At 41.6% G+C, this 14546-nt stretch overlaps 1 protein-coding gene across 5 annotated transcripts in view; it reads right to left on the bottom strand.

Moving 5' to 3' along the window:
- Positions 1–14546, bottom strand: part of PDK3 (pyruvate dehydrogenase kinase 3) — a 112288-nt gene that overhangs the window by 64470 nt on the left and 33272 nt on the right. For 2 of the 5 annotated variants that reach the window (XM_021080537.1, XM_021080536.1), the window contains exon 2: positions 14140–14238. The exons of the other annotated variants lie outside the window; for them this stretch is intronic. The gene's annotated coding sequence lies outside the window, so the exon portion shown is untranslated. The remainder of the gene's footprint in view (positions 1–14139; positions 14239–14546) is intronic. 5 annotated transcript variants of the gene reach the window in all.

The raw sequence follows: 14546 nt of genomic DNA, 5'->3' as shown, positions 1-14546 counted from the left end.
TATAGTATAATATCAATGATAAATTCTACAGGTGTGATAGTTATGGTTACTAGGAAAATATTATTATGCTTAGACTATATATATATATTCTCTCTCTCTATCTATATATATATACAGGTAGTCATTGAATCTGCAAGTTACCCTCAAATGGTTCATTCAAAAAGGTGTGTATAGAGAGGGAAAGTTAGGGATACAGACAAATGGAAGAGGAAGAGAAAAAAAGCAAATACAGCAACGTAACTGGTGAATCTAGGTGCTAGACATGGGTGTTGACTGTACTGTTCTCTAGTTTTTTCCTAAGGTTTGAAATTTTTCCAAATAAAAAGTTTGGGAGAGACACTGTAAAAAACCTAAATATCCAATGATAAGGGAATGGTGAAATAAACTACAATACTACATATTTACATGGGGAGATACATAGTCATTAAAAAGAGTTTTGAAAGAAAAAAAAAGCAGTCTTCTGAAAAAGGTCTTTCTATAACTAGAACCATTCTATTACTTTAAGGAAAAAAAAACCCTACTAGAGCCATTCTATTCTAAAAAAAAAAAAAATTAAAAAAATCTTAGACAGATTGTGCTACTACACGTAGCTCTTCCTAATGGGATTAAAGCCTATGCTACCTTCATGTAATGGTCTTTGAGGCTTTTGTAAAAAAGAAGGTATAGGATGGTCATGACACGGGGTTCTTAAGGTAGATGAGGGTTACTAGAGCTTCCCCTGAAGGAGATCCGTGTTTGTGCAGAGAGAAATTGAGTGATGTCCACTAGCATTTGGATCCTCTCTCTAATGAGAGACTCTGTCTACCCTTTTGAGTATAGGTGTCCAAAAGGGATGAGTGAGACACCTGCCCCTCTGTACTCCAGGTAAGGCCAAACGAAGTTGTAAGTGGATTTCAACACGGGCCCACAATTTGTGCCCTTGGCTTGGGCAACCCCTCTGCCATCACCCTCAGCCACTTAAGGGCCCGTTAGCACAATACCTGGAACACTGGAGGTGTCTAATATTTCCTGATTAGAACGGAAAATTAAAATACCTACTAAGTTTCAGCAGAAACTTACAACAGCAAATAAAACTCAGGGGTTCAAGGTAACCTTTGCCGGTAATGGTAAATTCCGCTTAAAGACAGATCACTTCATCCTACATATTTGGTTAGGGGTATTCCCAGCCTTATAGTTAGGGGAGGAGGAGCCAAAAGCTAGATAGGCAGGTGTGTCGGGCTAGAGCGTGGAGAGAAAAGGCACGGGTGGGTTCAGATCTGCTATCACGAACAGAGCTCTGATCGGCTACAGCCCGTAAGAATCCTAGCCTGAGCCACCACACGGATCCGCATCAACCTAATTCCAGGAGGGGGTTGAGGATCAAGTCCTAATGGTGCACTGGTGAGTTACAGAATGTCTTGTTGTCATGGAAGCAGGAACAGCTCAGTAACGGTCACGCTGCGCTCATCGTTGAAGTTAATTGAGGCAAAAAGTTAAGTTAACCATTACAGTGAATAAAGAAGATCCAAAGCCAGTCACGCTCAAAGCACAAATGAGCTGAAAGTGCTATGTTTCTTGGAAAATGATCAGTTTATATAGCTGGGACCTTCAGCCAACAAACTTGAAAATAATTAACATTCAAGGTTAAGCGCTCCCTATGCAGTTTTTATTCTTAGCAGGAAGCTGATATCATCCAGGAAATGCTATGTCACTAACTTCCCCTAATACAAGCACACCCAACGTCTCCTGAGCACCTCCCATGTGCCTTGCACTGTGCTGCACGATCTGACATGAGTGCAAGAGGCCTGTGATTTGATGCTATCGTTGGTTTTGTAGGTGAGGACGCTGAAGTGCAGTGGGATTAAGTGATTTGTCCAGGCTTGCACTGGTGGAAGGCACCAGAAATCAAGCCTTGAGTACAAGTCCACACAGACTGGTTATCATATTCCCAGAGAGAGACAATGGGCAGACTCACAAGGATAGGCCTTCAGGATAAGAATTGATTCAGTGTAAGTAAATGAAGGAGGTAGCAGAGTTCTTAATGAGAAGGCTAGACAAACATTAATTACGGAATTTCCTGTCTGATAAAATTTAGACAAAAATCCCAGCATTACTAATAGAGACTCTGTTTGCTAGAAAGAATTGCATTGGGGAAATGGTATGTTAGGTGGAAAGAAATGGTATATTATGTTGAAAGAAAAAAGCATACATTTAAAAGCTCAGTCTACCTGAATTTTTTTTAAAGGTGGGGGGGGGGTCTTTTTGGCCACACCCATGGCATTTGGAAGTTCCTAGACCAGGGATGGAACCCACACCACAGCAGTGGAGATGCCAGGTCCTTAACCCACTGAGCCACCAGGGAACTCCCCAATCTACCTGAATGTTAACTGTGGTTTTGCTCCTAACTTTGCTTAGCCAAGATACCTAAATCATCTCAGCTTCAGCGTCTTCAACCAAGAAATTATTTCAACCTGGGTGCTGTAAGAATTACAGCTACATTTGCCCACTTCTGTGTCTGGAAGAGAATGGTACACGAAGGTAAGTTCTATTTGCCTCCTCGAAAGAATAATTTCTGGCTCACTTTGGAAGAAGCAGCCAAGATGTTATGTCGACAAGTAGCTGAGAGTTTGGGCAGTTTCTTCACTCTGGGCTTCAACTTCCTCGTGGGTAAAACTGGGGAGGTTGGACAGATGATCTCGAAGCTCAAATGCCCACTGAATCAATCTAAGAGGCTAAGATTTTGGTTTCTATCTCTACACTTTTACAGTTATTTATCCAACACCAACTCTACTTATCTTACGTCTTGCCACATCTCTGGAGGGAAAACTGCCAGGAGTGGGAGGCCAAGGAAAGGAGCTAGAAATCAAGAAAAAGAGGACACTTTTTCATTGGTTCTGCCATGTTAGTTCTCAACCAGAAAGCCTCCAGGGGTGCTTTGGATAAAGATAAGTGGGTTAACACGTCATGCTTAGCTAGAAACACCTGGATTCCACAAACTTCCAAGGGAAAGGTAGAAGCAGCATGCCACAAACTCACAGAACTCACACATTCTGGCTAGCCTATACATATTTATGTGCGTGTCCTGGCTCCTCAAAAGCAGCAACTATGCCCTGACAATTCCTCAACGCTTCTCAGTTGCCCACTTCATTCCGAATCCAGAAAGTTCAACGAACGCTGACGGACTCCTTAACTGTCAACCTTCAGCATCTCACAGACTTTATGCCCTAAAGCGGTTGACAGCTCTTGGGCAAAATTTCGACCAGATGGAACACAGTTCTTCACTCTGGACGCGCATTATATTCCCCTGGATAAGTCACAAATAGAAGCCCTTAGACCCTACCTTCAGAGATTGATTTAACTGGCTTCCACGAGCAGCAGGTGGCACTAGTTTGCCGAGGTCCCCAGATGAGTCTCACAAGCACCCAGGGCTGAGATCCATCTGATCACAGGAAATTCAACGAGCTCCTCAGGCTCAGAACATGGCTAGTTAGCATCTCAAACTTTTCAATTTACCCATCTATCTTTAGCCTCTATTTTCATGTGGGCATTCGGTTTCCACCTCCTAGGAAAGAGACCACAAATGTCTTCATAGTCTTAAGCGACTTTTCAGCATTATCAACTCTTTTTTTTTTTTTCCTCCTTCTCTTGCAGATGATCCTAAATGGGGAAAATAAAAACTGCTGAGCACACCCATGAAGGAAACAGCTGTACTTCAGATGTGGTGACTTGTGACGAGCAGCGATGGTACATGTGTGGACCCTTTCCTGCAGTGGGTTTTGTTCCCACGCTACACCCAGTCCTCAGCGACCTTCTCAGCTCCAGAGGGATGGTCAGATGAGCAGGTGGTGGGGTCCCCGGCTCAACCCCCTACCGTTTGTGTGGATAATTTTCTTACCTGCCCTGAACCTCAGTTTCCCATTTTGCAAAACAGACACGACTGTTGTGAGAATCTCACGACAGCATCTTGGAGAGCGAGTGTTGCTCAGTACGCCGCAGGTGCTGGCTGAATCTCTTGAACCTTTTTCAGTTTCCATAAAGTCCATTTTAATTTTCTTCTCGAATGGCTTTACTGAAGCCAAGCTCGGGTTAAAGAAGCAGGAACATGAGTAGTTAGGCCAGAGATGACATGGTGGAGGATGTGCAAAGAGTGCTAAGTAAAGAAGCGGTCCCCCCTATATACAAAGGGTAGTTTCAGGAGTTCCTTTCATGGCTCAGCGGTTAATGAACCCGACGAGGATCCATGAGGACGTGGGTTCCATCCCTGGCCTGTGGTGTAGACCGGCAGCCATAGCTCCGATTCGACTCCTAGCCTGGGAGTCTCCATATGCCACGGGTGCGGCCCTGAAAACCAAAAACCAAAACAAAACAAAAGGGTAGTTTCTAGAAAAAGGGAATTTCACTATTTAATCTCAGAAGCAGGAGGATAAATTAACCAAATTTATATAAAAGAATATCTGCTACCAAGCTTAAGGAAACACGACTCTTCCTAGAATAGACTCAAGGGAAGGGTCGGGTAAACGCTGAGCATGCTCTGGTTCATGAAAATGTAATAATTCGTAGGGAAAAAATAGGTATGTTACACATTTGAAAGGGCCCAACTGTCTTCTGGCCAGCAACATATGCTGAATCCTTAACGTCAAGCTTTGGGAAAATGTGAGAAAGACACGCAGAAATTTATGGCTAACAGTGAAACTATTACATACTGACCTTCATGCCCTAGTAAGAAAGAAACTAACACTGATACAACTCAAATGGCTGAGTGCAATCAGGGGTCAAGGCTAAGAGTGAGAATAAAATCATGACTGCCTGGGTGATGCTTAGGGACATAACCTACCAAGGTAGAACCCCAAATAGTCAATCAGAGGTAATCAAAGTATCAATGCATATAAATATAATAGTTTCCTGTAATGTGTGTGCCATCCATTATAGCAGAAAGAATAATCTTAAGCAAGATGAGACACTGACTGGGAAGGAGTTTTCAAGGGTTAAGAAGGATACCACTATGGGTCACAATCAAAGCCAGCTCTGCCACAAGGTTAAACAAAGACACCAAAGATGGGCCAACTCAAGACGTTTCCAGGCTAGTTTCAGTGAACACCAGGCACCCCATCCACACTCCCCTTGGCATATTTTCTCTAATTTATCAAGACTAAGAATAAAGAACAAGAGGCAAGAACAGCGAGAATTTCCAAAAATCTAAGGCAATAAATAAGGAGCTGCTCTCATCATATTTTAAGACAAATTAGAAGCTAAGCATTAGCATATGATATTAAGCTAACATCGGAAGAGTTGGCCTTTTGAAGAGAATCCACAAATATAAACTGCTTTGTGATAAAATAGCAACAACAGAAAAAGATTTGAGGAGTTCCCATCATGGCACAGTGGAAACGAATCCGACCAGGAACCATGAGGTTGTGGGTTCGATCCCTGACCTCGCTGCTCAGTGGGTTAAGGATCCGGCGTTGCCATGAGCTGTGGTGTAGGTTGCAGACGAGGCTCGGATCCCGCGTTGCTGTGGCTCTGGCGTAGGCCGGTGGCTGTAGCTCCAATTCGACCTCTAGCCTGGGAACCTCCATATGCCATGGGTGCGGCCCTAAAAAGACAAAAGACAAAAGACAAAAAAAAAAAAAAAAAAAGAAAAAGAAAAGAAAAAGATTTGAGGTCTTAATAATTGCTACTTGTGCAACTGGACAGCAGAACAACAAAAGTGAGTTGACTACAAGTGTCCCATCAGACATGGCAGTAAATTCCAGAAGGATTTAGTAACAATTCAAATACTGCTCTAGGTGATAAAGCTGACAGTGAGAAAAGCAGTGTAACTGAGTACATTAAAACTCAGACTATGCACCAAATAAAAAGGAAACTAACATGCAGTGTCAACATACGTAAATACATGGGCAAAAACTGTAAGGCTATCACCAAAAAATGGATGGAAGAATTACTCTTTCCAAATGGCTTTAATTGTATACTTTGATAATTACTTCACCAAAGAAGGGAGCACAAGAGGAAGCAATACTTACAAAGCTTACATAGCTTGCCATGCCAAGGAGGCACAGAGAAGTCATGCAAATGATTACAACTCCAGACTCCAGTTACTAAATGGTCAAGGGCACGCCACATACAACAAAATACACAAAATAAACCCACAAGGGGAAAAAAATGAAACGTTTCGCTTCTATATTACCTATTACACAATTAAAATCATAAAACATCACTTTGGCAGGGCTGTGGAGAAACTGGTACACTTAAACTTTGGTAACAGCTCTATAGATTAAAGCTATGAAATCCCTGCAAGGCTCTCACGTGGCAATTCCATGCAAGGGCACACGCCCTATAGGTAAGTCACCAATCACCTAGAAAAGTCATAGCTACCCTACAATTCACCCTCCAGACAGTCAAGTTTTACTGTTAAAAGCATGTGGGACAAATAGAGCTTTATTATTTAAGTGCAAATTAAGAGCAAAAACACTGTGCACTTCTCTAACAGGGAGCAGAATTATCGTAGATGAGAGAGGTCACAGACGTTTTGTAAAGGGCCAGATGGTAAACATTTTGGCTTTGGGGGCCAAAGAGTCTCTGTGGCAACTAATCCACCCTGCTGTTGTTGAGGGACAGAAGCCACAGGCAAAATGTAATGAATGGGCATGGCTGTGTTCCCATAAAACTTTACTTATAAAGACAGGTGTTGCCAAAACCCACTGAGGGTACAACACAAAGAGTGAACCCTACTGTAAACTATGGACTTTGGGTGATAATGATGGATCAGCATTGGTTCATCAGTTGTAACAAATGGCCCCCACTGATGCAGGATGTTGACGGTGAGGAAGGCTGTATTGGAAATGGGTATACAGAACTCCCGTACTTTCTGCCCCATTTTGCTGAGAGCCTAAAACTAAAATAAAACCTTAAAAATAAAGCCTATTAATTATAAGACAAAACAGACGGCTGGCCCTCGGGCTATAGCTGAACAATCGATCTTAGACAAGGTAGTCCTAAAACACAAAGATTTGGCCAACTCCAAAATCAAATCATCACAGAAGTAAAATAAATGAAAGCACATATAATATCAAGGAAAAGGAAAAGTGGCGATATTTTCTGACTCCATCCAGTAATAAAGCCAAGGTTTCCCAAATCTTGCCAACAGTCTCATCAACTTCCCCAAGCTTAATGGGAGGAAACCATTCAGTTAGCAATAGGTCCGTTAGCGTGGCCATGCCTCCCTTCAGAGGCACACAAAGCTACCAAGACAATGAACAAAGCCAAACTATAAATGCGCAGAGACTGATAAGCCAGGTTATGATGAAGTCCAACCAGATCAGACCATTAGGGCCCAAAAGGCCAATTTTTTCTTTAAATTTAAATATTGATCGAGGTGCATCAAGCCACGTTAGCTATCTTCACCCTAAATGAAATTGTTCTCTTCCCCTTTAACTCAGCATCGTTGGCTTCTATCTCTAAACAGGTTAGTCTAATTCTTGGCAACTCTTCACAGGAGAAAAACCTTACTGCTCTGCAGAAAAGGTGTGTCGTGTACACATATGTAAAGGCACGAAATGAACACTCAGAAAGAGAAGGTGATCGTTTTCCCCTTTTCCTAACACAATTTAAAAGAAACCAAAAAAAAAAAAAAACCAAAAAAAAAAAAACCAAAAACAAAAGCAGAAAAACCTCTTCATCTTCTCCAGAAACAAAACCACCCTTCTCTCCAGCAGTAATCAGGCCTCAAGGAGCATGACTTAAAAACCCAGGACTTTTCAAAGAGCAGTCATTTGGAACCCACGTCAACTTCTCAGTGGGTACTGGAATCTTAAAATACTTTCTAAAGGAAAACAGACGGCAGCTGGGCCTTCAAACCTCACGAAGGGTAAAAACAGGGAAACTGGCTGTTGCCTTCCAATAGCGAAAGGCTCCAAGGTTTACAGAACAAGTGTAATTATGGTAGAAACCATTCCTGTGAAAAGAAGCCAGAGTTGTCAGACAACCTGTCCTCTGGTGGTTTGATTTCAGCGACGCTATACTTAAATGTGAGGACATTATAGAAGTTTAAACTTAGGTAACAACTAAAGCGACATAATGTTTAATAACCTTTTTATGGAGTCAATAATCACCACTTACGGAGCGCCTACTCTGTGCAGAAAGCCAACAGCTGAGGAAGCTGTCAGAGGTTACAAAGAACAGCCAAGTGTCCACCCTCTGCAAAGACAGAGTTTAGAAAAAATAATAATAATAATAACAGAGCCAGGAGCAAAATACCTTTAATACAAGTGCAGCTGTGCAAAAGACAAATACAAAGGAACTGGGAAATAAAACAGGTAGGAAGTCAGTCTGCAGGGAGGGGATCAGAGTGATTAATGAAGGAGCCAGGAGGACAGGACAGGGTGAAGCTGAAAGATGACAAGCACAGCCAGATGCAAGTGTGAATCACGACCTATGAATTCCCTCAAGATTCAGAAGGGTCAGTCTCTAATTATGCCATACAGTCCGAGTTCTCCTTTTCTTACATCACTAAGAGAACTTTGAATTCATCACAGCTACTTAATAAAAGACCTCAAGCTTGGCAAATATCACAAAGAACCACCATAACAGTAACGGCCAAAGACAATAAATTGATCCAAAATTCCTGAGAGTAACAGGTTTAGGAAACAAACAAACAAAAAGTTATATTGAGAAATAAAATCCATAAACTTTTATCCTGAGCACCAAAATGTGATATGTCCATTACTCCTAACAAGGAAGATAGACTGTCTGAAGCCTCCAATAGAAATATGTGAATCACACATGTAACTTCAAATTTCCTTGCAGCCATATGACCATCAAAAGAAAGAGGTGGAATTTTTAATGTTTTATTTAATCCAACATGCCCCCCAAAATTACCATTTCAACATAAAATCAATACAAAAATATATTGAGATGTTTTACTATTTTTATACTAAGTCTTTGAAATTCAGTGTGTTTCTTACATATATCTCAATTCAAAGGTAAATTTCTATTAGAAATAATTGGCCTATAATTAGATTTCATCAAATTTGCAGTTAGAGTCACATATCGAAATTGTGTTAAACATACTTAAAAGTTTTCCAATTAACTGAACCAAGTATCATTTTTAAGTTTGAATCAAATCAGTTCAGTTTCTCAGTCATATTAGCCACATTTCAAGTGCCCAACAGGTTCAAGTAGCTGGTGGTGACCATACTAAACAAAGAAGATCTAAATAAGTAAATATGAAGGTAATCCCTGCCAAAAAGTCAAACCTAATTATTAAAAGAAATATAACAAAACAAAGCAAGCTATGTAAAATGGCAGAAAAATGAAAGAAACAGACAGCAAACGAAAATCAGATGTGTTTCATTACAGATGACAGATCTGTTATATCAAATATAAACTGCTTCAACCTTAACCGCATAAAAGAAAAAGTTTGACTCACAAAGCGAAATCCAACTTCGTGCTATTAGACAATATCTAAAACAAAGTAATTCAGAAAGACTGAAAATAAAAGGACGGGAATGCTGAGGAAATAGGGATCCTGATCTGAATGAGGTTGAATCCAGGCCAAAAAGCATTGAACTAGTAAAAGGGCAGTGCTCTGTATCCTAAAGGGTGCACCTCGCAATGAGAACATGACAGCTAAGGACATCTGGGCAGCAAACGTAACATTAAAGGAAAAACCACAAGTGACAGCTGGAGAAAGAGAATCATATTATTAGGAGACTCGAACATCTCTCGGTCCATGACACATCCAGTAGCTTAATAAAAGTAAAGACATAGAAAACTCCAAAAAAAAATAATTAATATGGTAGATTTGATATATCAGGCTTCATAACCTGAGCAGAGAACATAACCTTCTTTTTGCTGCCCAAAGAACAGTGACAGGAAATGGGCACGGATTGGACTACAAAGCAAATATCAATAAATTAAACACATAATCATTCAGCTCACATTCTCTGATCACAATGCAACAAAACTAGCCATCGACAAAGTTAAAACACAGGGTGCGCCTATGTTGGAGATGTGAAAACTCAACTCAGTTCACAGAAGAGCTGGGAGGGAAAAAGGATGAAATACTGTACACATCAGCTGCTAACCCAGTGCTTGGAAGAATGACTGTAGCCTTAAATACTCAAGTAAACGACAAACAAGAATCTTCCCACTCAAAAAGAAAAAAAAAAAAATAAGGACACCTAGGAGATCAGGGGGAGTTAGTAAAGTCAAAGTAAACATTAATTAACCAGAAAACTAAAGTCGTAAAACAAGTAAGTGAGTCCAATCCTGTAAACCAGCCCCTAATCTAATCTAATCAAGAAAGAGTGGGTGAGGAAAAAAACCTTAGAAGGAATAAAGCAGGGAACAGCCACAGAGAAAATCAGGACTAAGAGACTACTATCTCGCTATGCAAACTGACTTAAAAACCTTGAGGACTACAGTAATTTTCTAGAGAAATATATCAAAATGGACTCTAAAAGAGACAGAAAATCTATACAGATCAATACCACAGAACAGAGAAACCTGTCAAAGAGTAATAGTCACCAAGATATGCTAGGTTTAAAAGGTTTCACGGGTGGATTCTACCAAATCTTTAAAGAACAGATAGTTCAAAAGATAAATTGGTCCTAGGACTCCCTGCTGTGGCTCAGTGGCTTAAGGATCCTCAGTGGCTTAAGGATCCAGCAAAGGTTGCAGCTACAGCTCGGATTTGATCTCTGGCCAGGGAACTTCCATGTGCCATGGGTGTAGCTGGGGAAAAAAAAAAAAAAAAAAAAAAGATAAACTGGTCTTAGTGCAGAAAAAAGTATTGCTTCTGGAAATCCTGTGAAATTGGATTGTTATGATCATTATACAACTACAGATGTGATAAATTCATTTGAGTAATAAAAAAAAGAAAACGAAAAAAAGTACTGCTTCTGAAACAAGCGTGACACCGCTAAGAAAATCTACTATACTGCAGACACACAACATCCATAAATAGCACGTGAGTATCAACAGAATGAACCCAGGCATGCTGCATACTACTCATTCTAGTTCTGTACATGCTTAAAACTGTCCATAATAAGAAGCTAAAATTTTAAATTTTTTACTCTATAAAATAATGAATCACTAAATTTGTACACCTGAAACTACTGTAATATCATAAAACCAACTACGCTTCAATTAAAAATATTTCTTTGCTCAAGGAGACAAAGATTCTACCTAGATGCATTTTTTTACTTATCACAAGTTGGACAACAATGTGAAAGTCTAGCAAAATAAGCACTCTCAGAAATTTCTAGTGAGAGGATAAACAGATAACCTCGATGTAAAGCAATTTCATGAAAGGATTAAAATTTCAAATGCATATAGCCTTTCGTGTAGAAAGACCACGTTTAGGAATTTGTCCTCCACATACACTCGCACAGGCATGAAATGAAGAATGCAATAATTCCCCGTAGCACTGGCTGTCACAGCAAAGAGCGGAAACAACTTACTAGCCATCAACAGGGAGTTAGCTAATGAATACAGAACATCCATAAAAACAAATTCTCGGAAGCCATAAAAAAGAAAAAGGAAGTTCTGAAGATACCAACAGAGAAAGCTGTTCAAGGAATTAAGTTTTAAAAGCATGGTACAGACAGAAGTATTACAAGATGTCATTACTTAAAAACTGGGAGGCTACTGGACAGAAGTAGGAAGCTAACTGCTCTATGTCCTTTTGCATCTTCTGAATCTGGAACGCCGTAACTATAATCTCAGAACGAAAAGAATATTTTTAAAAATCCCACCCTTTATAAACTCATAATTCATTAGAATGCTTGCTATTCTCATGACACCTGCTTACTGCGTGGAAGGCCACTTTTCAAGTAAAGACTGAGCTCAAGAAACTCTTCTCTTAAAAGGCATGGAGAAATATGGCCCACAGATGAAAGGGGGACAGAAACTCAGATCCAGAAGATCATCTAATTAGTGGTTCTCAACCCTGGTTATGCTTAAGAGCGACCCAAAACACCTATGCCCTGTACCCTGCGATCAGAACATTTATAGTAAAGTTTGGGGGATGGGGTCCAGGCAGGAAAACCATTCGTCTAAATGCTTTACAGCAGAGGTCCTCAATAGACAGTGATTTATTTTGCACAACCCCCGCCCCCACCCCCACCCCCAGGGAAATGGCACTGTCTGTGTTTGTTGTCGAAACTCCTGGGTGGAGGGATGGGGGGGGGTTGCTCCTAGTGGGTAGAGGCAGGGGATGGTGCTTTAGTAAACCTCCCACAATGCATAGGACACCCTCCCACCCCACCCCTGCAACAATGGCCTGTCCTAAAATGTTGGGAGTGCTACCTTCAAATAAAATCACTGCTTCTGAAGTAACAAGCAGTTACTAAGAACCTTCCGTCTTAAGAAAGATCATCTCATTTATCAGTATGGATACATTAGCCTAGTAAAGCCATTTCAGTGGCCATAGAAACCACAATTTGTTGGTGTGGTTTTAACAAATACTGGAAGCATGAAATTATATCCTTTTTCATGTCTCCTCCCCTTTGTAAAGTAGCCAGGGAGAAACTCACAAAGCGGTAGTCTGTGGGTCAACACAGTCCATGCATCTGTTCTGTTTGAGCCCCGGGTCTTTTGAAATACACTGAAATGATGCCAATCAGCTTCCCCCCGGAGCCAGCATATACCCAAAAGTCGGCGGTCTTCTCCCCGACCCCCTTCCAAAGCCAACTTCATGAAGGCATTTGCTGCTCCCCACCTGGGGCCTGTAAGCGTTTGAGGTGGCCCTCCCCTGCAGTGTTCTCCAATCATTCAGGGGCACACAGCCTCTTTCCTCGTCTTCCTTCTCACCTTAAAAATATCCCACACCCATCTGAAATTCTCAAACTCCCACATCATTTGCCAAAATCGGACTTCTATCAAGATCTGGAAGAGCCAGGAGACAGGCAGAAGTTGAAATGGCCGTTGTGTGACAACTGTTTGCTAGCTGTTGCCATTAAAGATAGGTTGCCTGCCACCTGATTCAGCTCTGGGCATTACAGACAAGGCTTGAGTTTCTAGCAAATTCCACTACAATTATATATAGTGCTTCTGGGAGCTTCCTTATAAGGAAGAGACTTCAATTATTAGGCTTCTTCCATTATCCTAGATTAGAGTAGCCCCTCCACTGCTCCCAAAATAGGTCAGAAGCCTTTTATGGGAAATACCTATTCAAAGATCTGGTCATTTTCTGCTTAAAAAGCTCATCCCTTCTCCTTTGAAATTAGGATCACACCATTTGGGAGCTGTGCTCTAGAGATGACCTTATACAATCCATGCATTTTATTGCCAAGGAAAAACAACCCGAGGGAGGTTCAGTCCCATCGCCAAGGCCAAGCTCTTGAGTCAGTGGCATAGCAAGAATCGGAACATTTGTTTCCAGATAATGGTCCCATGGGTTTTCCATGATAACACTATCTCCCACTGTGGTTTCCCTCCTCAAATAACATCTCTGCCAAGACACCTATTAACATGGGCAGATACTAGCTGCAATAGAAATAAATCAACCAAATTTCATCAAGCTATGAGAACTATGGCTTCAACTCTGAGGGTGGAGGGAAGCAACTGGGAGTCTCTGGATTCCTTTTGTTCCTTTTATTGTGAACTAACCTGTCTCAGTTCACCCGAGTGAAAAGCTTATGTACCTTCAGAAACTCTCTAAACCATAAATGAGGGATGGAAGACATGCTATTTATAGCAACAGCGACATTCTCTTCCTAAACTCTGAAGTTGGGAGCTGCCTCAAACCTCTAAAATTTTCACCAGCGACCAGAGAGGGTAGAACAAAACTACTGAAAAGCTTTTGGGAGTGAAGCTTAAGATGCAAAGATCAACATCTCACTGAAATCTGACTTTCCTTATCCTTCGCTGGCAAATTGGTTTCTGAAAATTTAATTTGGTCTCAACTTTTATTCCTCTCCTCCTATCCCACCTTAGGTATGGACAACACCACAGTGGGCATACTGGCTCTTTCCCTAACGAAGGAACATGCCACCTATTCTGCACTGAGATTTTTTAGGCCCACATGACACCATCCCTTGACATTTACGAAAAATTCATTAAATGAACAGCCGCCCCATTATTTTCCCTTGAGAGCTGAGAACATCTCTGCTGCTGTTCCATTTTCTTTTCCTTCCAGGAGGCCGCGTTCCGTGCTGATACCTGGGTGCGCACTTTTGTTTTACTTTCGGGTGTTTCTCAACCAGCTCCCTCGCATTCAGCAACTGCGAGTGTTCCCTCCGCGGTTGAAACGGCACCACTCTGGAGAAACACGATCCAGTTAACAGAAGGTCCTGGAATCTATTCTCATCTCAGCTAGGCCTCAGGCAGGTGGGAGGCCGGGTCTTCTGCGCTCCCACCTCAATGCGTGGAAGCTGCCCACCAGCCCACCCGACAGGGGAGAAGGTGGGTGGGACACAAAAGGAGAGGAGCGACGAAAGGTGCTGGCACCGAAGCCCGGGTTGTATCAGACCCTGATCTGACGCTAGGCGCCCACATGTCCGCTCTTCCCCAGCATTTAAGGGGTTTGCAGCCCAGGCCTCTAACTGCCGTAACACCAACAGGACAGC

Source organism: Sus scrofa, chromosome X (genome assembly GCF_000003025.6).
Source record: "Sus scrofa isolate TJ Tabasco breed Duroc chromosome X, Sscrofa11.1, whole genome shotgun sequence".
Lineage (NCBI taxonomy): Eukaryota > Metazoa > Chordata > Mammalia > Artiodactyla > Suidae > Sus > Sus scrofa.
The sequence above is the reverse complement of the archived record's forward strand: the minus strand, read 5'-3'. Positions and strand labels throughout refer to the sequence as shown.